We start from the raw sequence: 27,850 nt of genomic DNA on the forward strand, positions 1-27,850 counted from the left end.
CTCTCTCTCTCTCTCCCCCCCCCCCCGCCCAACTCCCCGCGGCGTCTCCCGCTTCCCCTATTGGACTGCCAGGGCCGCGGAGGGGAGTGGGTTGGGAGGATGCCGCTCGGTAGCCATGGCAACAGGCCAACGGCTTCCAGGCCCAGTTTTGGGAGGCAGGGAGGGAAGCGACGCTCCCCGCCACCCGTACACGCACGCGCACGGACACACTCCGCTTCCTCCTACGGCGATGCTCCCCCCCCCCCCGTACTGCCCTGTCTTCCTGGTGCCGTGTCAGCCAGGTGCGGGGTCCGCTCAGAGGCAGGAGGTGGGCAAGGAAAGGGATCATTGCATAGGGAACAAAGGAAGAGGTGTATTCTCTCCCTCTTCTGCGCACATGGCGCCCATCCAACCACCCCCCCGCCTCCTCTCCTAATGGTAGCTTCCGCTTTGGCGCGTTCTGCTCTGAACCTCTCAGCGGCTTGCGTGGAGCGGACAGAAGGTCGTGTGCGCGTCCCTTCAGCGGTCGCCCTCGGGGAGGGCTGCAGCTCGGTGGTAGGGAGCAGAAATGTTGCAGGTTCAATCCTGGCACCGCTGGGAGGTAGGGCTGGGAACCTCCCTTGCGTGGTACCTTGCTGCTGACAACCAGAGGAGACAACAGGGAGCTCGATGGACCGACTCATTTCCAAAGCAGAGTGTGTGTCTTGCATGCAGAAGGTTTCCGCTTCAATCCCGGGCATCTCCAACTACAGTGGTACCTCTGGTTACATACGCTTCAGGTTACATACGCTTCAAGTTACAGACTCTGCTAACCCAGAAATAGTACCTCGGGTTAAGAACCTTGCTTCAGGATGAGAACAGAAATCGTGCTCCGACGGCGCAGCAGCAGCAGGAGGCCCCATTAGCTAAAGTGGTGCTTCAGGTTAATAACAGTTTCAGGTTAAGAACGGACCTCCGGAACGAATTAAGTACGTAACCAGAGGTAGCACTGTAAATGCATTTGGGGCAGCGGTGGCAAAGAACGCCCTGCTTGCCTGACCCCTTGGAGAGCCTCTGCTAGCCTGGACGAAGCCTGATCTGCTATGGCAGCTTCCTATGATCCCATTAGTTTTACTTACTACTCAATGAGTAAGTGGCAGGTGACTTGCTGCCTCTTCCCATGTACCTGAACAGCTTATAAATCTAAAACAATAAAAAACATCTTGCGGCACCTTGAAGACCAACGTATTTTATTATGGCATCAGCTTTTGTTGACTAGAGTGCACTTTCATCGGATACACGGAAGCTTATGCCGCAATGTGAGTCTTTTAAGGCACCGCAAGAGTTTTTTTATTGTTTCTGCTGCAACAGGCTAACATGGCTTAGCCTTCTGGGAATAATGCATCAGCTACACCAGTCACTGCTCTTAGATGGTAGCAGGACCCCTGTCACCAAGTGCATGAGAAATAGAAATTCAAACGATGAAGCCCTTTTTTTGGTATGGGGTATACTGTACTAGAAATAGTGGCAGCATTGTATTTTTTGCTACAACTATTAAAAATACAGAGCTGCTGCTAGGACAGGAGTGGGGAGAAGGGGGAGATGGCAATGCTGCCTCCTGCTGTATTCATTTCTTCAGTGTGTGTACCTCAGTCGATGGAGTGGATTTGTACCAATTGGGACCTAACATCCTCCAAACATATCTTCACTGTAGCAGGAATGCCTCTTTCACTTCCTCCAGTAGGACAGCATTTTAACTACCATGCCTGTGTGGCTAGAGGATGAGAGATAAGCCTGGTTCGGTTCACCTAGCAGAGGCTTTAGTAACCTAACTCCCTTCCCTAGACATGCTAGCTAGAATAATGGTTTTTTGGTTTTTTTATGATTTGAGCAGGCGTGAGGACCTTCTGGCTCACCTGATGTTGTTGGACTTAAGCTCCCATCAGTCCCAGTCAGCATGGATGTCCTGACCTCCACTTGTAAACACAGTGTTCAGACTCTTCACTCGATTATTGCCAAAGGTTTTCTTCCAAAAACCATTGCACAGTTTAAACATAAATCAGGTTACTGGTTACACAGTTCAGAAGTTCAAAGTGGAGCTCTAAGGTATGTGGCAGGAGCTAAAACATTGCCTCAACACTTGACACGCCTCCCTGGCTCTCCTTTTGAAGAGCGAGGAGGACACAATCACAAAAGTCCTGTTCCAAGCAATGGAACTGGAGTGAGAAAGCAAGTGAGCACTCTTGCAAGTAGGTTATAACTGCTCAGCTGCTGCTGTTGACTATGTGTCCTTGGAAACAGGGAGCAAACTGTCTCACCCAAGCTCAGGTCAGGCCTCCCTGGGTTAGGCAGCTTTCCCTTGGTTGGGAAATCCAAATCCTGCAAGGCAGAAGCAGGCCTGAGTAAGTAAACCACTTGACCCACAAGAGGTCTGGAGGGTGGTATCACAACAATGGGCCTTTTCTGCAGCAGTTTCTCATTTGTGGAATGCTCTCCCCAGGTAGGTTTGGCTGCCTGTTCATTATACACCATTATGTTGTGAACCGTCCTGAGATCTACTGGTATAGGGCCATATACAAATTAAATTAATAATAATAATCAAGGTATGCACTTCCCAGATCACTTGGCCCTTCCTCAGCATCGAGCTTCACAGCCCCATCCTACTCTACCTATCTTCTGACCAGTCCTGCCAGAAAGTCTCTATGGGATTCATGCCATTGGGTGGTGCTGTGGGTAAAACCTCAGTGCCTAGGACTTGCCGATCGTATGGTCGGCGGTTCGAATCCCCGCGGCAGGGTGAGCTCCCATCGTTCGCTCCCAGCTCCTGCCCACCTAGCAGTTCGAAAGCACTCTTAAGTGCAAGTAGATAAATAGGTACCGCTTTATAGCAGGAAGGTAAACGACGTTTCTGTGTACTGCGCTGGTGCTGGCTCGCCAGCTGCAGCTTCGTCACGCTGGTCACGTGACCCAGAAGTCCTTGGACAGCGCCGGCTCACGGCCTCTAGAGCAAGATGAGCACACAACCCTAGAGTCGGACACCAGAAAGTCTCTATGGGATTCATGCCATTAGCCAGTGCTCAGGGGTAATGGGAGGTAGTCAACAACATCCAGATGGCCACAAGTTCTGCATTCCTGGACTAGAGGATGGAGAGAAAAGCGACTAGGTTATTTCCATCTCAATGAGGGCTTCTGCTGGGGGGGGGGGCTCATTGGTGTTTTCTTTAGAGACAGACTTTTAGTTTATATGGAAGGCTTCTTGATTCGATGTTATGATGATATTTTAAATGACTTTTTAATATGTAAATTGTTAAAAATTGTACATTTTGTTTTGTTCACTGTATACAACTTTGAATGCTGCATTGGTGTCTAAGAAGCAGGAAATAAAAGCTAAATAAAATAAAATATACTGTCCTTTACTCTTCCAATAAAAAAGGAACTCTCTCAAAATGGCATTCTACAAAGATGACAGGCACTTTAGCTTCAGGCTAGTTAACACGAAATACTTGTCTGACAGCTGATAAGATTTTGTTGAAGTCTCTTTTAACACAGTTGATTTTTCTGTGATTTCATGTTACCTTTAGAGATTTAGCTGTCAGCAGTAGCTTTGACATAACTGGATTGTGGGTCAAGGTGTGAAATTTAAACCTGAAAAATACTTTATTCTAGTATAATCCCATTGAAGCAAGCGAGTTTATATGGAGTGGGAGAGGGGGACTTTTTTTTTTTTTAGCTGGAGGCTGCAGAAATCTGTTGAGGGGCTCATTCAAACAATGGATCTGTCAAATCCAAAGGCCTGGAGGGTTGGAGAGTGCACAACCACAGCAAATTCTTTGAAGTATAGGATAGGCACTCCTGGTGAAGTTTTTGTTGTATGTGTCCATGTATGTATTGTTAGTGCAATGATCTTGGAAATGGTCACTGTTAGTTTTTCTGTTCTTCTCTCATAGTATTGTTGCTCACTTTGTGAACAACGCTTTTGACATCTCTTCCCCCTGCAATAGCAGGAAATGTAGATGTGGAGGCATGACATTTTCAGTGGGTTCTTTCAGGCATGATCTTTATCCAGCTATAAACATGTCTCTGTCTCCTTTACTTATATAACAAGCAAACTCTGAATGACTGTCTTTGGACAAAAGAGTTTTATTGACTCCTCATCCTGTTTTCCATGGTGTTTTGTCCCCCCCCTCCATATAATTGCTGCACTTTATCTTCACTCTTTTATATCATAACCATAAATCAATAATCTACAATAATTTCTCTTGCTCATTGTTCAAATCCTTATCGTGAATTCATCCTATTATAATATTTCTTTAAATAGTCCGAAAGACTCCCATTCTTCCATAAAACAGTCATCATTAAGTCCTCTTATTTTAGCTGTTTGCTGATTCAGCATAGTCCATTTCAGTGGGGTTTACTTCTGAGTAATGTACAGCTTCTTTGGCATGAATGCACACTAGTAAATGTGACCTGCAGGGATCCCTTTTCAACGCAAGTTAGACAGACTTCGGTTTATTTGTGTGCAAATGATTTTGTAAACCTGCAGTGCTTAAATGCCCACTGTCTGCTTACAAGGGAGGAGGTTGGGGAGAAAACCAGACCAACATGGCCACACCTTGTGATCTCCTAGCAGCTGTACCAAGCACAGTGGTCACCAGCTGCCACTGGCTAGGGGTCTCAAAAACTGGAAGTGGCCTAGGGCTGCTCTTGTCAATCAGTTGCAAAGGGCAAGGCCCATACATTAGTAAACTTCTGCCATTAGTGTAAATCAGAGCTTTAGGGCCTTGAGCCAGCCAGATGTTGTTATAACGCAATTTCCATCACCCCTGCTTATTGGTCATGCCTGCTGAGACTGCTTGGAATTGGAGTCCAACAACATCTGGAAAGCCACAGGCTCCCCATTCCAGTCTAAATTTTATACAAACCAATGAGTAGGGGCGCTCACCTGACAGTTGACTGCTGGGCCCAAAATGACAACCGTGTGCCTGTGCCAGGGCACTAATGACTTGATGGAGGTAACCCACAGTTCAGAGTCCCCAGACTCCATGACAGTAATAATATGGTGGTGATCATTAACTGCAAATAATATGCATACGAAACTTCCCTGCATGCAGTTATTCTTTCTCCCAGATCTAAGGACAGGAGACTGCAATTGGCTGTGGAATTTGCATCTTTATGACCCCAAAGTCTTCACAACAGAAGAGGAGCAGGATAACTCGATGCAGAAACTTATACTGTACTACATTGAGCAGTTTTACAGCACAGGGAAAGATTTCTCTCTCTGCCCCCGCAGTCCAGGTTCAGAAGCTGAAGATTATAATGGATTGATATACTTGTTCAGCAACTGGCATCAGGCCTCCATTTGTGTGCACTTCTCATTTAGTTTTGTGGCATCTTATTGAACAGTTGGTTACAATAAAACAATGGTTCTATAACTAGGTGGCAACTTTCGGATTGTGAGTTCTCATTGCATAAGCATGGCATATGCTACAGCGAACTGAGAGATGGTCCGTCTTTGCTTCTAGGGAAATTTGTTCTTCCTTGATCAAGGATCACATACCAAAACAGTGGGAATGTTGCAAGGGCTGTGCAGACCACAGTCACATTTTAATGCTACTTCTCCAGGTATAATATGCTCTCAGACAGTCATGCCTTCTGCAGAGACAGCCGGTGCCTTAAATTGAGCAGAAGGAAACATGGATCAACGTATTTTCAGTGGGTAAAAGCCTCAGCGCCTAGGACTTGCCGATCGAAAGGTCGGCAGTTCGAATCCCCGCGGCGGGGTGCGCTCCCGCTGCTCGGTCCCAGCGCCTGCCAACCTAGCAGTTCGAAAGCACCCCCGGGTGCAAGTAGATAAATAGGGACCGCTTACTAGCGGGAAGGTAAACGGCGTTTCCGTGTGCGGCTCTGGCTCGCCAGAGCAGCAATGTCACGCTGGCCACGTGACCCGGAAGTGTCTGCGGACAGCGCTGGCCCCCGGCCTCTTGAGTGAGATGGGCGCACAACCCCAGAGTCTGTCAAGACTGGCCCGTACGGGCAGGGGTACCTGTATCTTTACCTTATCTTCAGCTATGTGAGATATTTCAGGTCCACTCATATAAAATGGTTAGAAAGCAGTGCCTTGTGGTCCATGGAGTTTCAAAGGTGACTCCTATTTAATGTAATTGATAGCATCATATGAGAAACGTGCCATCTGAAAACATTCTTAAATATTGATTTGCACAGGATGCTCCCTTTGGGTTAATGTGTATTTAAAACAGGTGTAATGCACATTCTGTCTGCTTGAGTCTGCACCATAACATCAGCATCTGATTAGTGTGAAATTACTACGCAGTTAGTTGCAAAAGACTGGAATGGAGCAAATGTACATTTTTAAATTTTTTTTGCTTGTGAAAAAGGACTATGTATCTAAGTGGTTAAGAGCGGTAGACTCATAATCTGGTGAACCGGGTTCGCATCTCCGCTGCTCCACATGCAGCTGCTGGGTGACCTTGGGCTAGTCACACTTCTCTGAAGTCTCTCAGCCCCACTCACCTCACAGAGTGTTTGTTGTGGGGGAGGAAGGGAAAGGAGAATGCTAGCCGCTTTGAGACTCATTAAAGGGAGTGAAAGGCAGGATATCAAATCCAAACTCTTCTTCTCTTCTTCTTCTACTGAAAATAAATGGGAAGTATATACGGTGTTTGCTCATGGTAGAATCACTGCAGCTCTAGGTTTCTTCCAGCAGATGGCACAGAAGCCTAGTTGGCTAGATAATTCTGTGCACCCTTTTGTCAACAACTTAACAAGGGTATTTGCATTCTGAAGCTGCCCAATCCTTGCAAAAGCTTCTCTACATATTTAAATTTACTGCTGCTATTAATCCCACTGGATTCTGCGCATAGGAAGCCACCACGCAAATTTGTAGATGTGTGGAAATCGGGGGCCAAGAACAGCAAACCAGCAGTGTTCCTGAGATGTATCCCATAGTCCAATGCCACTTTTTTCCACAGATGCTATCGTTGAAAGCTAGGCAAGCAGAGACAGACTTATTTGGTCTCTTCCTAGAGATGCAGGGCTCAGCTGAAATCTACAGCACACCTACTCAACAGGAGGAGGCACCAGTGTTGTTGTTTTTTTATAACCTGTCAGGGAACTGACATCAGAGACACGGGAGAAGGAGAGGGTCTCCGATTCTGCAGGTGAAGGTCCTAGCACAAGGGGGAGACTCAGCTTGGTGGAAGGGGAAGGAAATACGCGTGACACCAAGAGTCCAGGAGAGCAATGGGAAGAGGAGGTGGAAGGGCTCTGGGATTCTTCCCTGGAAGTCAGTGAAGAGAGCCCAGGCACTCCGCTACCCACGCCCACCCTGCGCAGGAGACTCCCGCGCAATGAGAGGCGGAGACGATTAGGGGTCAAACAGCTTTTATGCTGGCAGAGGTTTAAGAAACGCCCACAGACAGATTCTGCCAGTGACTGAGGCAGCCACACGGAGATGGGCTGTGCAGTCCGAAGGGTTTAACCAGGCAACCAAGCACCCAAACGGGGTCGGCTTATGCACGAGTAACTCCAAACCACTACATAACCCATCTGATAAGGAAGGAAAGGAAGGATTATGTCTGGGTGTACAGTACTAGCATAAAACCTCTCAGTCTATGCCTGACATAGAAGCCAATTCCTAGGGGCTGAGGTCCCTTTGCCCCCTCTAAAATATTTGAGGGGCCTGCTCCCCCCAAAGTTGATGGGCATTGTAATTAAAATGGTGTGTGAGAGTCATGTCATGTGATCAATTATGCAACACGGGGCTTACCTGGGACCCCAATATTGTATTCAAGTTGGCACCCCTGATGCCTGACCTTTGCTGGTAAAATAGTTTCTTGAGCAGCTCTGTTTCTAATGCCATAAATCCATTGTCTGGTCTTGATCCTGACTGGACCTACTTCAGTTGTGAGGTTGATTTCACAACCAGGCAAGAGGCCATAGTTGTATCTGATGCACCCTTGCCTCGGTCTCACGTGGCTCAGGCTCTGGTATGTGGATCTGACTGTGGATACTGCATGGGGATTTGAGCTTTGGACTCCTCAGTCCTAGTCTGACATTCTAACCACTGCACCATGCTGCCTGTTCTTATATTCTTTAAGTACAGGTGACCTGTGAGCTGGGTCCCTAGTGACAAAAAGCAATTTTGCAGTCTCCTCCCCTTTTGCCATGGGACGCGGGTGGCACTGTGGGTTAAACCACAGAGCCTAGGACTTGCAGATCAGAAAGTCAGCGGTTTGAATCCCCGCGACGGGGTGAGCTCCTGTTGCTTGGTCCCAGCGCCTGCCAACCTAGCATTTCGAAAGCATGTCAAAGTGCAAGTAGATAAGCAGGTACCGCTCTGGCGGGAAGGTAAATGGCGTTTCCGTGCGCTGCTCTGGTTTGCCAGAAGCGGCTTAGTCATGCTGGCCACATGACCCGGAAGCTGTACGCCGGCTCCCTTGGCCAATAAAGCGAGATGAGTGCCACAACCCCAGAGTCGGCCATGACTGGACCTAATGGTCAGGGGTCTCTTTACCTTTACCCTTTACCCCTTTTGCCAGCTTTTGAAAGGATGTACTCATTCAGCATTCACAATGAACCAGTCTGGGATTCCAAACTGAGACCATATTGTCTCTTTTATTCTAGGGCTGGGTGATCTGCTGCATGCAAATGATTAGGAAAGTACTGTATGTGCTTTGCAAATTTTGCTTGTGGTCTGATACCCTCCCCACCACGATGCCTTATCACGTTAACCAACAGCCTGCATGGATAACTTATTGAAGGAAGGGAATGTGTGAGCATTTCCTACTGACAAGGGCCCTGAAGACTCAGCTCTGCTATCTGCTCAATATTATATGATCTGTCAAACTAAATTATTCAGAGCAGAGCCTGTAGACCCAAGTTGCATCTTAAACCTATTAAGACGTAATGAGATTTGGAGGACAGGTGCTCAATTTGGTCCCAAATAAGAGCCACTCAGCCTTTCAGAGTCAAGTATAGTGAATTGCATAGAAGCCAGGAGAGGAGAGCTTTATCTTGGCTCCTCTGACAGCCTGGGCTCCTCGGCAAGGAGGACTGCCAAGTGAAGATGGAGAGGGGAAAAGATTTAATTCATTTCCAAATAAGTCTTCACAAGCTGCTTGGGGGGCAGGGCTTCCTCTGGTCCAACAGATGCTGCAAGACCAAAAAAGAAAAAAAAGGAACATGATCAATTATGCTTGCCACAGTTATTAATGCAGCCCCAAACCACCCCGAAACAGCTTGCAGCCTGACACTGATATAATTACACATGAAAGTCTTCACTTTCCCCCTTGCACAAATACCAGCCTATTATCAGGTGCTCGCCAAAAGCCAGGCAAAACAAGTCTATTGTGGTCACCAGAAGGTCCTATTGGTACAGATGGAAATGAGATAAAAAGAAGAGAAAGAAAGCAGCTAATGATCTCTGATTGGAAATTAGTTTCAAGGTGCCAGGAGCCACATAAAAAGGATAGCTCAGAACATAATAGGAGAATGGGTCTGTCCAAAAAGGATGGGTGAATGGGTGTTTTTGAACTTTGGCTAGACAGGAACAGTCAGCAGCAGCTGATCCCATCTTGCTGGTTATTGCACAGGGCAAACACATTTATCCAGGCTGCAGGCAGAAGTTAGGCTAATATTTAGGAAGGTTGTGCTGGCACTGGCTTACAGAAACATGCAGGAATTGTCTCGCCAGGTATAAGAATACAGTCATACCTTGGAAGTCAAATAGAATCTGTTCTGGAAGTCTGTTCAACTTCCAAAATGTTCGAAAACCAAATCGCAGCTTCTGATTGGTTGCAGGAAGCTCCTGCAGCCAATCAGATGCCCCGGAAGCCCCATTGGACATTCAGGTTCCAAAAGAACTTTCACAAACCGGAACAATCGCTTCCGGGTTTGCGACGTTCGGGAGCCAAAATGTCTGAGTTCCAGGGCGTTCGACGACCAAGGTACGACTGTACAAGAACCCAGATGGATCAGACCAAAAGCCATCCTTTTAGCCCAGTATCCTGTTTCCACAGTAGGCGACCAAGATGCCTGTTGTAAATCCACAGGCAAAACACAAACATGCTCGCATTCTCCCATCTGCCATACTTTGAACAATTCTGCTTACATAAGGCAAAATGAATCAGAACGATGTACAGTGGTACCTTGGGTTAAGTACTTAATTCGTTCCGGAGGTCCGTTCTTAACCTGAAACTGTTCTTAACCTGAAGCACCACTTTAGCTAATGGGGCCTCCTGCTGCCACCGTGCCACCAAAGCACAATTTCTGTTCTCATCCTGAAGCAAAGTTCTTAAGCTGAAGCACTATTTCTGGGTTAGCGGAGTGTGTAACCTGAAGCATCTGTAACCTGAAGTGTATGTAACCTGAGGTACCACTGTATTCCTATGATCACTGCATTCTTGGAATAGTGAAATTCAATTTAGCATTAAGTGGGGTATACACAGAAGCAGAATGAAGCCCACTTGCCAACAGGACTGTTCCCCCTCTCCTGCTCCTGTGCAGCCCCATAACCTGTTCTGGGGGTTCCCCAACCCTTCAGAGTATATTTAGGGGGTAAGTGCAGGGGGAGGAGTTAGGGGGAAAGTCCCATTTTGCAAGTAGACCCCATTCCTCAACATTGCAAATGGACCTCATTGCACAACAACTTAGTTGCATCCCATCCTTCATCATTTCCTTGGGCGAAGCCACCAGCATTCTTGGAATACAGTGGTACCTCGGGTTACAGACGCTTCAGGTTACAGACTCTGCTCACTCAGAAACATTACCTCAGGTTAAGAACTTTGCTTCAGGATGAGAACAGAAATCGTGCTCTGGCGGCGTGGCGGCAGCAGGAGGCCCCATTAGCTAAAGTGGTGCTTCAGGTTAAGAACAGTTTCAGGTTAAGAACGGACCTCTGGAACTAATGAAGTACTTAACCCAAGGTACCACTGTATTTTAATCCTTTCAGTATGAATCAGCCTGTGCAGTTGTGATTTGCCTGTGATTTGCATGCACCCACAAACAAGAAGCACATGATAGTTCACATGTTTGCCCTTGTACATAATGCTAGTCCTACTCAGAGTAGACCCATTGAAGTTAATGGACATGACTAACTTTGGCTACTCTGAGCAGGACTGGCATTGAATATAACCCTAGGTCTGTACTGCTCCAGGAGCTATCCCAAGTCCTGAATTCTCACACTGTTTTAACTCACCGGTATAAACTCATCTCAGAACTAAAACATGAAGCACAGGCTGTGTCAGCTGCCCGTGGTACATCCCATGACAGACATCATGCAAAAATGAATTGGTGATACACTTAATTTTATACAGCTAGAATGTGGAGTATTTAAACGCTGATCACTTAAAAGAAAAGGCCAGGCTGATCCTCTGTATTCTAACTGGGTCAGTAAAGCTCTGCACTAGAAACAGTTTCAGGCAGAAGACCAGAAATAAAAATAATTGCAGGAAAATGCTGGCTATCTTTAGCAGCACAGACCCAGGCCCCTTTAATGCTATTTTTACTTGTGCAATAAATTGGCTTCAGTTTCTTTTTGTTTTGCACACTCGGCATATCCTTTCTTTTGTCTTGGGGCACTGTATTTTCCTAGCACTCCAAAGCGTGATGTTTTGCCCCAAAGGTAGATATACTTTTTCATCTAGCTAGCACATTAATTTCTGTCCTGCTTGCCGGGTAGAATGTGATTCTGCAAGGGAAGACCCAGGCCCCTTTAATGCTATTTTTACTTGTGCAATAAATTGGCTTCAGTTTCTTTTTGTTTTGCACACTCGGCATATCCTTTCTTTTGTCTTGGGGCACTGTATTTTCCTAGCACTCCAAAGCGTGATGTTTTGCCCCAAAGGTAGATATACTTTTTCATCTAGCTAGCACATTAATTTCTGTCCTGCTTGCCGGGTAGAATGTGATTCTGCAAGGGATATTTCTATTTAATTTATTTAAGGTTTTTTTTTTAAATATCACCTTTTAGGGCAACCACAAAGCAATGCACAATTAATGAAATACATCAAGAGTCATTACATTTAAATAATGAAATATGACAAAAACCAGCACTGGAAAATAGCTTCGTTGTCCAGCAGCATACTTTAAACTCCAAAAGTCTTTTTGAAAGATGAATAACTGCATCCAAAGCTCATTTAAAATAGACTAGAGATAGTACCTGCCTATCTTCCCCTGGGACTGAGTACCACATGTGAGGAGCCAGCACACAGAAGGCTATCTTTTAGCCTAACTTTCCTCGCAGGGCTATCGTGAAGCTAAAATGAGATAACACTGTGTTTAATCTGCACTAAACCTTGGTGATAAAGCGGAAAGGGAACATAAATAATAATGAAAACATAAGTGCATGTAGTGCTTGCAACCTCCACCAGATGTCCCAAAACTGTATTTAAACTTCGAAACGATCAGCAGTACTAGAAAGAGATTTGCAGCAGAAATGAATCAACACGTGTAAAATCTTTTGGAAGATAATAATATGCTATGGAAAATATGAATGTTGCCAATAAACTCATGCGGATAACCTGAGCACCGTTTGACTCTGTTCTCATCTGAGTCTCTTTCTTTCTACCTGTCAAACCACCCATTCAACATTTTCAAAGGAGGAGGCTCTTCCTCTCCTTTCTTTCTGCAATTTTTTTTCTTTATTTCATTTCATAATGTATCTGAAACAGAGAGAACAATTAGAACAACAGACAAAAATGAAGAGACGGAAACAAAACTATAAGCTAGGCACGTAGAATGAGTTAAAACAACCTTCCACTTACCCTCTGATGGGATCTGTTCCTGTTTTTCTAATATTCTCCCTGCTATTCTGCTCTTGGCTGACCTTGTCCAATCCCATGACTTTCAGTACCAACTATACGCTTATGACACCAGCTAGACCTCTGCATCCAGACCATTCCCACTTCATCCCTTTTTGCACTGATGTTCCATTGATTCACAAACTCTGTCCAAGTCTGACATTATCAACTTTTCCTCTTCTTGAATGTCCTCCACCCCTATCGACAATGTCACCAACTACAATTCCCATCATCTCTTACCATTGCCCATGCCTGGCTGGGGCTGATGGGAGCTGTAGTCCAACAACTTTTGGAGGCCATCACATCTTCTACCTCTGATCTGTTGACCAAGCTGTTTGGTCATCTGTTGAGTTTGGGCCTTAACTCAGACTGGGTACAATCTATGGCCAAGTCATGTCACTGCTGCCTTTACAACATGGATGGGGAACATGCAGCTCTCCAGAGGTTGCTGGACTACAACTCTCATTATTCCTGACTTTGACCATGCTGGTTGGGGCTGATGGGAACTGAGAGTCCAACCATGTTCCCCAGGCTGCAAGGCCACTTGTCTTCTTCATGCCATAATTCCATTCTAGACTCTGGAAAATGTTTCCCCATGATTACAAAGCCTGATTCCATCGTTATCTTCACAGATTTCTGGGGCTTTTATATCTTCTCCTACCCAAGGGAGATAGAAATCTGCAACAATGGCAGCCCAAAATATGAATCTGGAAAATGCAGATCTCATGGCAGAAATAGGTCAGGCAACTTCGGAAGAATAAATGGTGAAAATTAGGGACTGTGCATGAGTGGTGTGGTGCACTTTTAATAATTAGTTTCATTCAAAGGAGAGCGGTTCCAATCATCGGGAATATGTGAGGGGGTAATGTGGAGAACACTGTAGCATTCAAAACCATGCACGCTGTTGCAGAAGAGGAACACTTTAAGCATCCTTTAAGCAGAGCATGACCTGAATATGAGCGATTAGAACAGCAGTAAGCCCATCAGTGTGGAACCATTTATTACTGCTTTCCTTGGCAGGAACATAGATCACTCCTTCAAATCTGTGTTGTTTCCACCTTATCTACCGTTCAATCACACTTAGCAACAATTTTCTAGCTTAATCTTTTCTTTTCATTTTTTTTTGCTAGGCCCGAGAAATAAATCCGTGCCCCCAGGATGCGGGTGAGCAAAGCAACATTAATAACAGCTTCAGGGCTAATTAAATATTAATTGCACGGCCCTTTAATAGGAATAGACAGAAGTGTATGCCTACTGGCGGGAGCTAATGCATCCAGCCCAAGCAGACGGACGCGGATCTCACACATTTGGAGACGATTCCATTTCTAATTTCTCTGATCCCAGAAGACAAGGGTGTCAAATTCATTTGGAGAAAGGGGCTTGGCTGAGAATTAATTAGAGTCCATATGCCACACTGCATCAGTTCAAGGCTTTTTGCTTTTCACAGTGGGCAGCAAGATGTTGACCGATGTCACACGCAGATCAATGCAAAACGTGACCTTTATGAAACAACGTGACAAGCCCCCAAAGCTGGCTGCCAGAGCATCTTTTGAAAGGAAGGAAGTTTTGCAGACATAGTTGAAATTAGGAGTCATAGTAAACCCCTCATCTGAAAAAGGGAGTCCGCCCTCTCATCTCCTATCCCTGCCTTCTTAATGGAAATGTCAATTTCTCTCTCTCTCTCTCTCTCTCTCTCTCTCTCTCTCACACACACACACACACACACACACACACACACACAACCCAGCAATTTCGGTTGTTACAATGGAGTTTTGAGGCTAGATCTGTACAAGGTAGCAAAAGGTCACACTTCCATAACAGTTGTTTGCTTCCCCCCCCAAATAATTCTGAGAGCCATGGGCATAGCCAAGCGGGGGAGGCAGGAGGAAAGCTGCCCTTCCCAATCAAGTAAAACAATAGAAATACTTAACAAACTGAACAATCACATTGGTTCTGCCCTCTTCTAACTAAAGTCCTGCCTCCTCCAACAGAAGTCTTGTTCCCCCTAACAAAAATCCTGGCTATGCCCATGCTGAAAGCTGTAGTTTTTTAAAGGTGATGAGAGTTGTTAGGAGACCCATATTCCCCTCACAGAGTTACAGTTCCCAGAGTGGTTTATCAATCAGCAGGGAACTCTGAAAATTGTAGTCCTGTGAGGGACTTTGGGATCTCTTAACAACTCTCAGCAGCCTTCACAAACCACAGCTCCCAGAAGTCTTTCGGAGGAAGCCAAGGCAGTATAATGTGAAACCATAGCACTTTAAAAGTGCCGTATTTTTTGCTCCATGAGACACAGTTTTTTCCTCCTAAAAAGTAAGGGGAAATGTCTGTGTGTCTTATGAAGCGAATGCGTGGTCCCTGGAGCCAAATTGCCCAGGGGCAAAAAGCAGACCATGCTTTTTAAATATATATATATATATATAAAGAGGAAAGGGGGTGTTGAAACAAAGCCGCTGAGCAGCTGATCAGCAAGCGATCGGGAGGGGAGATAAGGGACTCTAGTAATAAAGGAGGCTGCCTGGGAGGGGGGAGGTAAAGACAGCGAACTTGCAAGGAGAGGAGACAGGAAGATTAAAGCAATGAGGAGAGAAATTAGAAGAAAAGGAGGAGAACTGCACTAGCTAAGGAAAAGACACTAAGGCAAACAAGAGGGAAGTGGGTGTTGAAAGGAAGCAGCTGATTGGCAAGTGATCGGGAGGGAGATAAGGGACGCTAGAGATAAAGGAGGCTGCGGGGGGGGGGGGTAAAAGCACATGGATCCTCAGGATTTTTGCACTGGGTCACCCCAAATTCACCATCAGAGCACATAGCATGCCCATGGCTATAGCCTGCACCAAAAAATCACGCCTCCATTGTTTCGTGGGGCTGCAATGGCGCAAAAACGTGGTTACAAACCACAGATCCACATGAATTCTCAGGATTTTTGCATTGGGCTACCCCAAACTCACCGTCAAATCACACATCATGTCTGTGGCCACAGCATGAACCACAAAAATCACACACCCACTGTTTCGTTCATAATATTCCCCCCCCCTGTTTTCCTCCTCTAAAAACTAGGTGCGTCTTATGGTGCGAAAAATACGGTATATTGTGAATGTGCCCAAGAAGAGCCCTGCAGGATTAAGCCAAAAGCCCATCTAGTGTAGCATTCTGTTCTCCCAGTGCCCAGCCAGATGCCTATGAGAAGCTTGTAAGAATTGCGTTTCTTGTAAACCACTTAGAGGTTTTATTACAATTAAGTGGTATATAAATTTTGTTGAGTAAATAAAACAAATAAGCTTGCAATCAGGACTTGAGTGCAGCAGCACTCTCACCACTTGCAATTCAACTGGTGTTCACACAGGTTGTAAATAATGTATTTTTGGTTTTGGTTTTAAGTGCAGCATGAACATTCATTCACATAACCTTATTTAACTCACACACAGAGAGAGACTTTTAAAGCATTGAAACACTTCGCTGGGAATTAGAGTGGAGTGACCTCAAAACAGCAAATGGACCAACCAGTGAACACACTTCAGAGGTGACTGCTGAGGGCAAGAGGAAGAATGGATTTCTACCAAGCTAGATCCTGGAGGGGGGGGGGGAAGCTTGTGCATCTGTTCAAAGCAGCAGAGTGAGTGTTTTCCCCATGGACTTGCTTCTTCCAACATGTACAGCTTCTGTATACACTCAGAGCCAGGAATAACCAATAGGGTGTCTCCCAGGACTACAACTTCCATCAGCCTCAGTCAGCATGTCCAATGGTCCAGCATGGAGTTTACATCAAAAACATCTGGAGGGCAACACATTGGTTTTGCCTAGCAGCTTGGGCTGGCTTTCTTGAATATCAGTAGCACTCAAGAAAAACTCAAAGACACAACTTTGAGATTCAAGCGGAGATTCAAGTTCTATCAAGGACATTTTAATGTTCAGTATACAGTGGTACCTCGGGTTAAGTACTTAATTCGTTCCGGAGGTCCGTTCTTAACCTGAAACTGTTCTTAACCTGAAGCACCACTTTAGCTATTGGGGCCGCCCACTGCCACCACCGCATGATTTCTGTTCTCATCCTGAGGCAAAGTTCTTAACCCGAGGTAATATTTCTGGGTTAGCAGAGTCTGTAACCTGAAGCGTATGTAACCTGAAGCATATGTAACCCGAGGTACCACTGTACTGACATTCTTTTCTGCTTTAAAGAGAAGTTTCTCGTTTAAAATTGTCCAGACAGCCACATTTAAAGATAGACAGAAGCTATGACAGGATGTCAGAAATGTGGGCTTTCCACTTGGCCTTTCAAGTAGGCAACCCGTTTGCCATTTCATGTGTAGAACGTTGCCAAGCTGGACTCTGAACTGGGGCATTAAAATTGTAACTTGGACACATGCTGAAGGTTGTTATGGGGAGGGGAGAATCATGTGCACTGCCTTGAGCTCCTTAGAGGAAAATATGGTCTATAAATGTAATACACAAACAAAAAGCTGAAATCCACTGGGGTAAGACAAACCAGATGGTGCTGAAACCACAAATGGTTGTATGAGTTGTGTCTCTCCCACTGCTATCATTGGTCTTTTTCTGAAATGTTGTTCTTTGGGTTGACTCACAGATCTCAACTTGACAGTCTCCAGATTGGTCCTCTGCTCAACTCTTTCGAAACAACAACAACATTTACATCCCACTTGGGTTTGTGCCATGGAACCCAAAGCAGTTTACATGTGGTCTCCTATTGATGCACTGACCAGCCCTAGACCTGCATAGCTCCAGGAAGGTGGCAGCAATATGTTCCTCTAGAATACCCATCCATTCCTTGAGATGTTCTGTAGGTTGCATTTCCACTTTTAGGTGCCACCCATGGGTTTGAAAGGTAGCATTCTAGTCACTGTAACAGTCGAGAGGTTTTACTCTTCCAAATTATAGTATCTAGACCTAAACGAGTGGTACTTGGCTGTTTCTGTCTCATACATTACCTCTTTTGTCTATTATGTAACGGTAGGTGGCAATGCTCCTTGTAGATTTGGCCCCTCACTGTGACAGCTCACCTTCCACCCCGTCATACTTTGATTACCCTACATTATTGCAAAGTGTGCACCATACAGAACCTTCTGGAGGTCTATTTTTTGCCCAGGTGAATGTATCCATTGTTTCTGTCTGTTTGAATTCCTGAGCTAATGACTGAACTGGTGGGCACCTCTTTCGATATTCAGAAGTAAAAAACTACTTCAAAAACAAAAGGGCCTAAAACAATCAGAACCGATGGCATGTTCCAAGATTGCTTGCTCTCATTTGGCTAGATCCCTTCAAGTGTTATGGAGAAAATTATGGGCTTTTTAGAGTGAAGAGCACTTTGCCACTGCTGAATGAGGGTGTTGCAATGTGAGAAATGTTCCCCATTATCACAGCAATTTCCATTTCATTACTGAATTCTACATTTCCAGGAGGTAATTTACATCCGAGTGAAACATCAGGCCTTCAGATCAGTATGTCAAACGTTAAACTGTTGTCTGCTTGCTCTATTTCATGGCCAGATGGATTTTGAGCATGCAGTGAGATGAGCAGAAGCCTGCCCAATGCTGTCATGTGCACTGCACATCCGAATGGCATCTGTTTCCTTTGTGCGCAAGTCCTTCACAGCATGAGAGCCACAGTTGCTGCAGAATAGGAGAATGGAGATGGACAGAAATAGGAGTGCCCTACTACAGGATTTTTAAATTTTTAAAAAAATCATTGGTGAGGTCTGAAGCAGGAAGTGAAATGGATGGCCAAAGGACATATGACTTTAAAGCTCCCGTAACACATTATTCATGCAAGGGGGGCAGAATGGGAGGACTGGGGAGTGTGTTGCCAACAGCAACAGTTCTTTCACTGGATCCCCATGCAATGACCAAATCAATGAGTGAAGAATAACAATTAAGATCATAATAATAGCTTGCTGGTTCAGGTTAATGGCCCATCTAATCCAGAATCCTGCTCTCACAGTGGACACCCAGATGCCTGTAGGAAACTTGCAAGCAGAACCCGAGCACAAGAACGCTCTCCGCTTTTGTAGTTTACAACAGCTGGTCTTCAGAAGCATCACTGTCTCCAACCACAGAGTCAGAGCACAGCCACCATGTTTTCTATAGCTTGAGAACAGGCAGAATAAGCAATTCTTATGCCCCTTCAGCCACTGGGAACCCCTCAGTACAGAAACCTATAGTGGTCAATACAGTAGGTTGTACCTTCTCTGGTCTCTGGTCTTGGGAGCCAGTGTGGTGTAGTAGTTAGGAGTGGTAGACTCGTAATCTGGTGAACCGGGTTCGTGTCTCCGCTCCTCCACATGCAGCTGCTGGGTGACCTTGGGCTAGTCACACTTCTCTGAAGTCTCTCAGCCCCACGCACCTCACAGAGTGTTTGTTGTGGGGGAGGAAGGGAAAAGGAGATTGTTAGTCATTTTGAGACTCCTTTGGGTAGTGAGAAAGTGGGATATCAAATCCAAACTCTTATGCTGAGGTTTGTGGAGGAGAGATTCCAAGCCCCTTTTATCTCTTACAAATATAAACCCATCTTGGAGACTATGTGACACGGTGCTCCTCTTATGGGTGGTTGAGCTTGAAGCTCTGCCAAGAGCTGCCCACGGCCACACAATAGATAAGAAAGTAGGCACCTTATAAGCAGGTGTCCAAACACAAGGTAAGAAATGTGGAGGGCTAATTAAAGGGTCTCAGACCCGCTCGTCCCAACCCTATTGTATATATACCAGTCCAAATCCAACAAGTCTTGGAAGGACCTTGAAAGTTACAGCATGCTAAGGAATGGAAAATGGGGTCTCCCTACTGAGCCATATATTTCACCCCATGCTACATTTGTGGAGACATACAACTTTCTCACCTTTCTCCTGCTGTGCATTTCCCAAACAGGATCCAGCTTTTTGTGGTGTGTGTGTGTGTGTGTGTGTGTGTGTGGAGACCATTCAAACTTCCCATGGGCTGCATTTTATTGCTTTTTAAACAGCCACAGGGGGTTCTGCACTTCAACTTGCCCTTTGTTAAAGAGAGCACTCGCTAGGCTGGTAAATAATTAGCAACTTCGCCATGCTCAATGTCATGCGGTTACGTCTATAAATGTTGTCCCCCAGATCCCTGCCATTCTAAGCCTGGGAGCCAGACGTACATTGACACTGAAGAAGCCAGGACTGTTTAGCGACACACAAAAATCAACACACAGCCAAAGCCAGCATCGGCTTTCAGCTTTTCCTTTTTGGAGAAGTACAGGTTTTATTTTACTCCAATAACAAATCATACCACAGCTAAAAGCATTCAAACACATCCATAATTCTTAATTCACAGAGTTTATTGGAAGAAGCGCCTGCTACCTCAAACACGTGTTATCGCATATGGTGGGTGGGCGGGTGGGTGAAGACAGGGGCCTTTTGCTTACATTATTTACTGCACTACTCAAAACATGTCTATGCAATAGAAAGTCCTATTATTTCAGTGCAACATACTCCCAGATAAATGAGTATAGCAGGGCTGGGCGAACTTCAGGCTGACTTAGAGACCCCTTAGCTCCTGCCTCAGAGTCCTCTCCTTTCCCTGAAATACATCAATGACATCTTCATCATTTGGACTCAAGGAGTAGGAAAGGACCACTGAGAAATTCCACTAGGTATTATTTCTATCTCACTGTCAGTCTGAGACTTGGACCAGTCCATGCAACAGGTTAAGTTTCTGGACACCACAGTGTGCCTATAGGATGGCCATGTAAAGTCCACCTTAGCCTAACAGCTTCATGGACAATGGCCTATATCTACCTATTTCCAGCTACAGCATGCAACAGACTCCATCATCTACAGCCAGGGCCTGCAATACAATCATATTCATTCCATTTCATTTGATAGTGTCAGGCTTCAAGGAATCGGCTTCCTCCCCGCTTGGCAGTAGATAGGCAGAACAAAGTGAAAGGAGCCTTCTTACCAGTTAGAAGTCTTTAATAATCACAGCGAGGGATAATGGCAGTGCTTCCAATTAAGGCCACACCCCCACATACCTCTCAATCCACATCACCCCTACATCTGGTAACCTGAGCTTGTAGTCACTGTGTCTTCTGCTGGGCAACTTTTTCAGCTCTCCTAGAATGTGGGGAGGGGGGGGGAAGGAGGATCTTTCCAATGACTGTGAATGTGTTAACCCTCTCTCTTCCAGTGTTCCTTCTCCTAGCTGCTCTTCATCTAGTATTTCCCAACTTTTCCCTTCTGAACTATGCCCCTCTGCATACCACTATTCTAAATCTATACTGTCCTCCTGCTCCTGGGGAGATTCAGGGTCAGGGGGAGGAGGGGTCTCCCACCATGCCTCCTCATTGTAGCCCTCCTCAGCACGGTCCCTTACAGATAGGGACACACATATGAAGAATTTCTCAGGCATTTTAAGAACACAACTCACCCAAAGAAGAGAGAAAGCCTGACACTGACAAGGCCAGACTAGTTGCCTGCTACAGGACAAGCTCCAAAGAAAAACAACATCAGTTGTCTTCACTGGGAGCTTCCAGCTGAAACTGCATCATCATTCATCTGTACTGCTCATCTTGGGCAACAGTTAGTCCCTTTCACAGATCTTGGATGATATATCTGCTTTCACTTACAGACAGTTCCCTAATCTAAGATTGACCACCTTCAACTAAAACTGGCCATCTAACACAAGAGATATAAATCCATGGATTAAGCCAGTGTTTCTCAAAGTGTGTGGTATGCAACACTGGTGTGGCAGGGGAGGGTGGCAAGTGTGGCAGGGAGATTCAAGGACAATCAGTATTATATTTTGGGAATGATTCCTGTTCTTATGTAGCTGCATTGTTGTTGTTTTTTGGATGTCTCATGAACATATTATAAAGTAGCTGTGTTCTATATTATAAATCAAGCACTGCTAGGAGTTGTTTCTTTTCAACAAAATGTTTTGGTGTGGTGAGAGCAAATGTTTATTCTGAAAGTGTGACCTAGAGAAAACAGTGCAAGAACCACAGGATTAAACCCTGCAGTAAACCTAGATGGCAACTCTTGTTTCCTGATCTGTTCAGGAAGCACTATTATAGGATCTAATTATATCAGCAATACCATCAGGGACTCATTTACCTGTTCATCCTCTAATGTGATACATATGTATTACCTGCTAACAATGCCCTCCTGCTATCTACATAAGAACAGACCTATCTCGATGCAAGGGAACACGAATCTGGTATAAAAATAACAACATTCAGAAGCCAATGAGAGAACACTGCAGTCTCCCAGGACACACTGCAGTTCTCCAAAACTTCAAAGAGAAGATGGAGGATGTTGAAATCGCCGAACCTTGATTCATCAGCAAATTCAATTGTGTTCAGCTTGGCCTTAATTGGGGACGCTGAAATCGCTGAACTAAAATTCACCAGCAAATTAAATTGTGGTCAGTTTGGACTTAATTGGAGGCACAGGGCGTCTTTCCAACCACATGTGCAAAATTATCACAGAATGTGCTGCATTAAACACACACACAATTCATGCTTCTGATAAAGTGGCTTCTCTAGCTTATGAAGCAAAATAACATCGCAATAACCCTGCTTCATCTCTAAGGTATAGCAGGATGCTTTGTTGTTTTTGCTGCAACCGACAAACATAGCCACATCCCTGGGATTTGTATTTATTAACATACAGGAATACACATCACATCAGGGAATAGTTCTTCTAAGATGCCATACTTAAAAGTACACCAACTTTCAATAAATAATATAATATAATATTATTTGTCACGCTGGCCACGTGACCCGGAAGTGTCTGCGGACAGCGCTGGCCCCTGGCCTATAGAGTGAGATGAGCACACAACCCTAGAGTCTGGCAAGACTGGCCCGTACGGGCAGGGGTACCTTTACCTTTACCTTTAATATAATATAATATACACCAGAGCCTCCATTTGCTACCTCATACCATAGATTCCAAGGTCCTAACATTTTCCTGCAGCATAAAATAAGAGTCTGCTGATCCAGTAACATTTTTACATCTGCTGAGAGAGAGGAACACAGTGCAAAGTAATGGAAAAATCAAACCCATTGGGTGGGAGGTCACAGAAGCAGAACAGCTGCTGTTCTATAAAGATGTTAATATAAATCTTATAAATATAAGCACCCTGGAGAGAACACCAGGATCATTTAACTTAAGCCTATGCCTGCTTGACCTTATCATTTGCCTTGTCCTCTGGGGTTGCTTCTAATATCAAGTGTTCTAAGCTGAATTCATCATAGGAACTGCTCTCTTATCCATGCAGTCAAGGGACGTCAATACTTTCATGCCACACTTGGCAAGTAATGGTGTGGGAAGAGCCATAGCTCTGTGGCAGAAAATCTGCTTTGCATGCAGAAGGTCCTAGGTTCCATCCCAGGCATCTCCATGTGGTTGTGATGGTGGTGGGGGAATGTCTCTCAGTCCAAAACTTTGCAGAACATCTGCTGGTCAGTGTTGACACTAGATAGCCTCTCAGTTTGACTTGAAATAAGGCAGCCGCCTATGTTCCTTAAGTGGAGGTGATCTCCATATATTAGGGTGGGAAACATGTGTGAAATAGCCTTCTGAAACTATGTGATTCATGTACTCTACATTTTCTGATTATTAACAGGGGTGCTGGTGGTGCCAGCAAAACCCACAGCCTTGAGGTCCCACTTGCAAGACCAACTTGTTTTTAATATATTTTTTATTAAATTTTCTGTTTTACACTTTCAAATATTCATTTTATATCCTTAAGCTATCAGTGACTTTTCTTCTTCTCTTTCCATGGTTCATTTTACATATCTTAAATCCCTGCATATTTTACAAAAACTATACCAATGGCTTTTCCATTATTGCACCCATCAAAACTTGTTTGCCCTTAATGCTGCCAGCGTTTTCAGCTGCACACAATTATTTTCCATATATTCAATAAACGTTTTCCAATCTTCTTTAGATGGATGTTCTTTTTATTCTCTTATTCTATATGTTAAGTCACTTGCAGAACCAACTTTTCAAGTTATAGGATTGCTGGAGGTAGAGACAGGGCCTTGTCAGTGCTGGTTCCATATCTGAGATGCACATTGCCCCTTCAGCGCTGGCTTTTAAACAATCCTCCAAACCCCATTTATTCCAAGCTGATTTTGATTAAGAAGCCGAACCTATCAGTAGATTATATTGCTGCTGTTTTTAAGTTGCTCTTGTTTAGCTGTATAAGTTAATATGAGTACATTGCTGGTTTTTGAAACGTTTTAACAGACAGCTGTTTCAGCTTTCATTGTGTTCCACTGGAATCAGGTTTTCTTCTTTTAAGGTAAATTGCCTTGAAAGACGGTTGCCCTAAAGGCAACCTAGAAATCTGCAATCAATAAATACCTAGGGCAGGTTTACCTGGTCAGTTATTGCCCCATTCCCAGCAATATGGAACTCTTTGGTTTGGAATTTCCTATCTTCCTGTGAAAGTTGGGGAGCTGTCCAGCAGATGCATAGCAAAATTTCTGAAGAGACAAGGGAGCTGTCCAACCTAAGAATTAATTACAAGAGCACAGAAACTGGGTAGAAGGAGGTGTTGCACCAGCAACACTAGACAAGTGGAAAGGGATAAAGCTGGTTCTGCTGTTCCACTCCTTTCTGGAGCATCAGTGGGGCTCCGAGGCAGAATATTCTCAAATTTCTGATTCCTTCTCTCAAGTATTTGCTCAAGGATTAGAATCACTGTGATGTTTTTTGCATTGCATCCTCTGGTCTGGGGTTTGACTTGGATTTAATTTTATTGTTGCTATTGTTGCACCTCAGGTCTCAAAATGATTGTGGGAGAGACTTGAATGAGGGAGTTGAGTTAGCACGTCCCATCCTGCTGGCGGATGTGCTGAGATAAGAATGTCAGGTGCACTGGGTTACCATAGCAACACCAGTGAGTATGATTTGCTGAGTCATTCAGTCTCCCATTGATTCAGGAATGTAGAGATGGGTACAGTAGACTCCAGGGCATTGCTTTCATCAAGTCCTGCTGCATGTTGTGTCCTGTCCTGTTGGTGTCAGGGTCTGACTCTGAATCTGTGAGAGTCAGAGGGAAGAGGCTGTGCGTTTTACATGGCAGCATTAGCTAGCATGGTGATAGTGCTGGTGGACCATCTTTACTCCAAAGATGAGAAGAACTGTATATAGTAGATAGTACTGTTTAACTTTGTCTTGTGTCTGGAGACAATGGACACTTTTTGAACTTTGTGGGAGAGGAATTTATCCCTTAACCAGGGACTCTGAAAGAAGCTCTTCTGCTGCGAGCAGGAAATCTCTGAAGACTCTGCTGGGGCTCCACATACTCTGCTGATACAACACATTGGTTGAGGTGTGGTGATCTAACAACAGACTTCCACAAGTCACCAACAATTGATTTAGGTGAAGCAAAGCCCCACTCACTCCTTAGCTACTTCCCTGCTGCCCTCTACCTCATGGGCTGCTGTGGTTTGACCGCAGCAATTTTTGTAAGGTTACGAATTTAAGCTGCAATTTAACTTTTCACAGTCGAATTTTTTTTTTGGGGGGGAGTGCAGCTTATATTCGGGCCAATACAGTATATAGTCCAAATTTGGACTCTCCTACAACACTCTGTTTATGTCTGAGTCATTTGGCTGATACGGCTTGTGATCATCTGGTAACTCAAGGAGATTCTAATAAGATCCTGAATCCTATTTTAGATACCTAGGTAAACTGCTCCCCAAAAAATTAGTCTTCAGTGAGGTCAATGCTAAAGGTATATATGGTTCCATTTAGATTGAACAATGTTTGAGATGTACAACATCCCAAAGGGTGTGAGAATGCATTTTTCTCATCAGTACCCCAAAATTGCTTTTGGCAAGATTATTATTATTTGTTTCTTCACCCTTACGTATTTATAATTGCTCTTTCAGATCATGCTCCAGTATCTTCGGTATGGTGGTTAAGTATTTCGCTTGTGAATTATGAATTTTAAAAGGCAGATAGTGGCTGAACTTTGGGACTATTTTGAAAATAACGAGGGTACAACTTCTTCATGTGACACTGAATGGGAAGCATGTGATGCCTGTAGTCAAGGTAGGATCAAAATGTTATGTCTCCCGTAAGAAATGGATTCAAACATTGCAGGAAGAGAAACTGAAGGAAACTGTGAAGCCTCTGCTACATCAAACTGCAGCATCTCCTTCCCCGGATCTATATATCTGAAATGTACAAAATATGAATTGAATGATTTATTCTCTGCTATAGGGCAGAGTTGACATTTGAACATACATTTATAAACTGCAGTTTTGTGTAGACACCTATTTGGGTATCTGGAGGGCTCTTATCAACTTATTTGCTTAATTTTTCAGAGAAGCACCAGTGTCTGTCACATTCTGAATGTCAGCTGACAGTGTCCATTGCTATTGTGAGTTTTTCTATCTTTTTAAAAATATATATTTGTTTTTGTTTTTTCTTTATTAAATCTGATGCTTAAAATAAATAGAATAAGAATAAGAATAAGGATTTTTTAAAAAAAATATATACATTCAATTACATCTTGGGAATTAATTTTACATGCTGAATTAATTTTGCCTTGCCAGACTCTTAAATAGTTCAGAATCCAATTAAAAAATAATCCGCCTATTGCCAGACCGAACCATTTCTATATTAAGCCGTGCCTTGTGAGGTTCATGCCTGTGATTGAGAGAGGGAACAAGACAGTACAAATAGAGTGTTAAAGTATTTTAGAACTTTTTGATTCATTAGACCCAATCTATCATAAGAGGAAGAATTTCCTTTTCAATGTTGGATGACTACTTAAATGAAAGAGTACTGGTTTATATCCAAGTACTCCGGCTTAAGTAATTTTGCTTAATCTTAAAGTTTTTGAATCTTAATTTTGAATCTTAAAGTTGAATTCCGCTCTCTGTTATTAAAGTGTGAACGTATCTTTTGCACTTGGATGTTGTAGGGAAAGGAAATAATTCCTAGCTGTGTGACTCATGCAAACTTTCAGGAAATATTATTATTATTATTATTATTATTATTATTATTATTATTATTATTATTATTATTATATTATTATTATTATTATTATTATTATTGAATTTATATATGGCCCTATACCCACAGGTCTCAGGGCGGTTCACAGAATAAAATCAGAATATAAATCCACAAAATACATAATCAAAACAACAACAACTCAATAATCCCCCCAACACATTTTAAATGGATGTCAATCAAATCAATTTTTGCCTGGTGCCTAAAGGTGTATATTAAAGGCACCAGGCGAACTTTTCTGGGGACAGCATTCCACAGATGGGGAGCCACCACAGAGAAGGCCCATTCTTGTGTTGCCACCCTCCAGACCTCTTGAGGAGGAGGCACACAAAGAAGGGCCTCAGAAGATTATTTCATAGTCTGGGCAGGTTCATATGGAAAGAGGCGGTCCTTGAGGTATTGCGGTCCTGAGTCATTTAAGGCTTTATATATTGAAAGTTTAAAGCAATATTAGGGAAAAGGCAGGAGATCAGGGCTCAGCCCCAAAGACTCAAGATCTCCTGGGTCACACCCAGTTTCTGTAGTGGAAATTGTAACCCCAAAATATCTAGAGGGCCCCAGTTTGACAATAGCAGCCCTAACACACCTCTTGTTGTAATGGGACCTATTCCCCCAGAGGGGCAGTGATGACATCTGCTTGTGGAGTGCCAGGGTAATTGATGGAGCCTCTGTGATCTGGCAAGCGAAGGAGGTAATGATGCCGTTTCCAAGTTTGTTTCGGACAAATTAGTATAACCAAAAATGGGCCAGATACTTCTTTCCTTTGATTTGATGGTTTCCGTACTTCAGGCTAGCAGTTTAAGTGAACCAACTTCTTTGCAAGATTTATTGCATTTCTAATTAAGAGTAAAAATAAGGTTGTGTTTCAGCTGCCTAAAGATCTTTTCTTAAAACTCAGTGGGTTATACAAGTCAAACCTCTGGAGTCAGGTGTAAGCACCACAGAGTTTAGTGGACCTTAACTCCATAGGGCTGCAGTCATGCTGATCATAATCAATTGGGTATTATGCTCTGTACCATTGCTCTTTTCCATATATGTGGGTGGAATACTCTCCTTAGGGGTGTGGCTGCGG

The 27,850-nt window shown here is 44.2% G+C and overlaps 1 long non-coding RNA gene across 1 annotated transcript; it reads left to right on the forward strand.

The window, feature by feature from the left end:
• Positions 1 to 32: 32 nt before the first annotated feature.
• On the forward strand, positions 33 to 16,353 carry LOC144327844 (uncharacterized). Its single transcript, XR_013393012.1, has 3 exons — positions 33 to 2,207; positions 15,834 to 15,966; positions 16,202 to 16,353. It is a non-coding gene; the product is annotated as an uncharacterized LOC144327844 (long non-coding RNA).
• Positions 16,354 to 27,850: the final 11,497 nt, after the last annotated feature.

Source organism: Podarcis muralis, chromosome 5 (assembly GCF_964188315.1).
Source record: "Podarcis muralis chromosome 5, rPodMur119.hap1.1, whole genome shotgun sequence".
Classification (NCBI taxonomy): Eukaryota; Metazoa; Chordata; class Lepidosauria; order Squamata; family Lacertidae; genus Podarcis; species Podarcis muralis.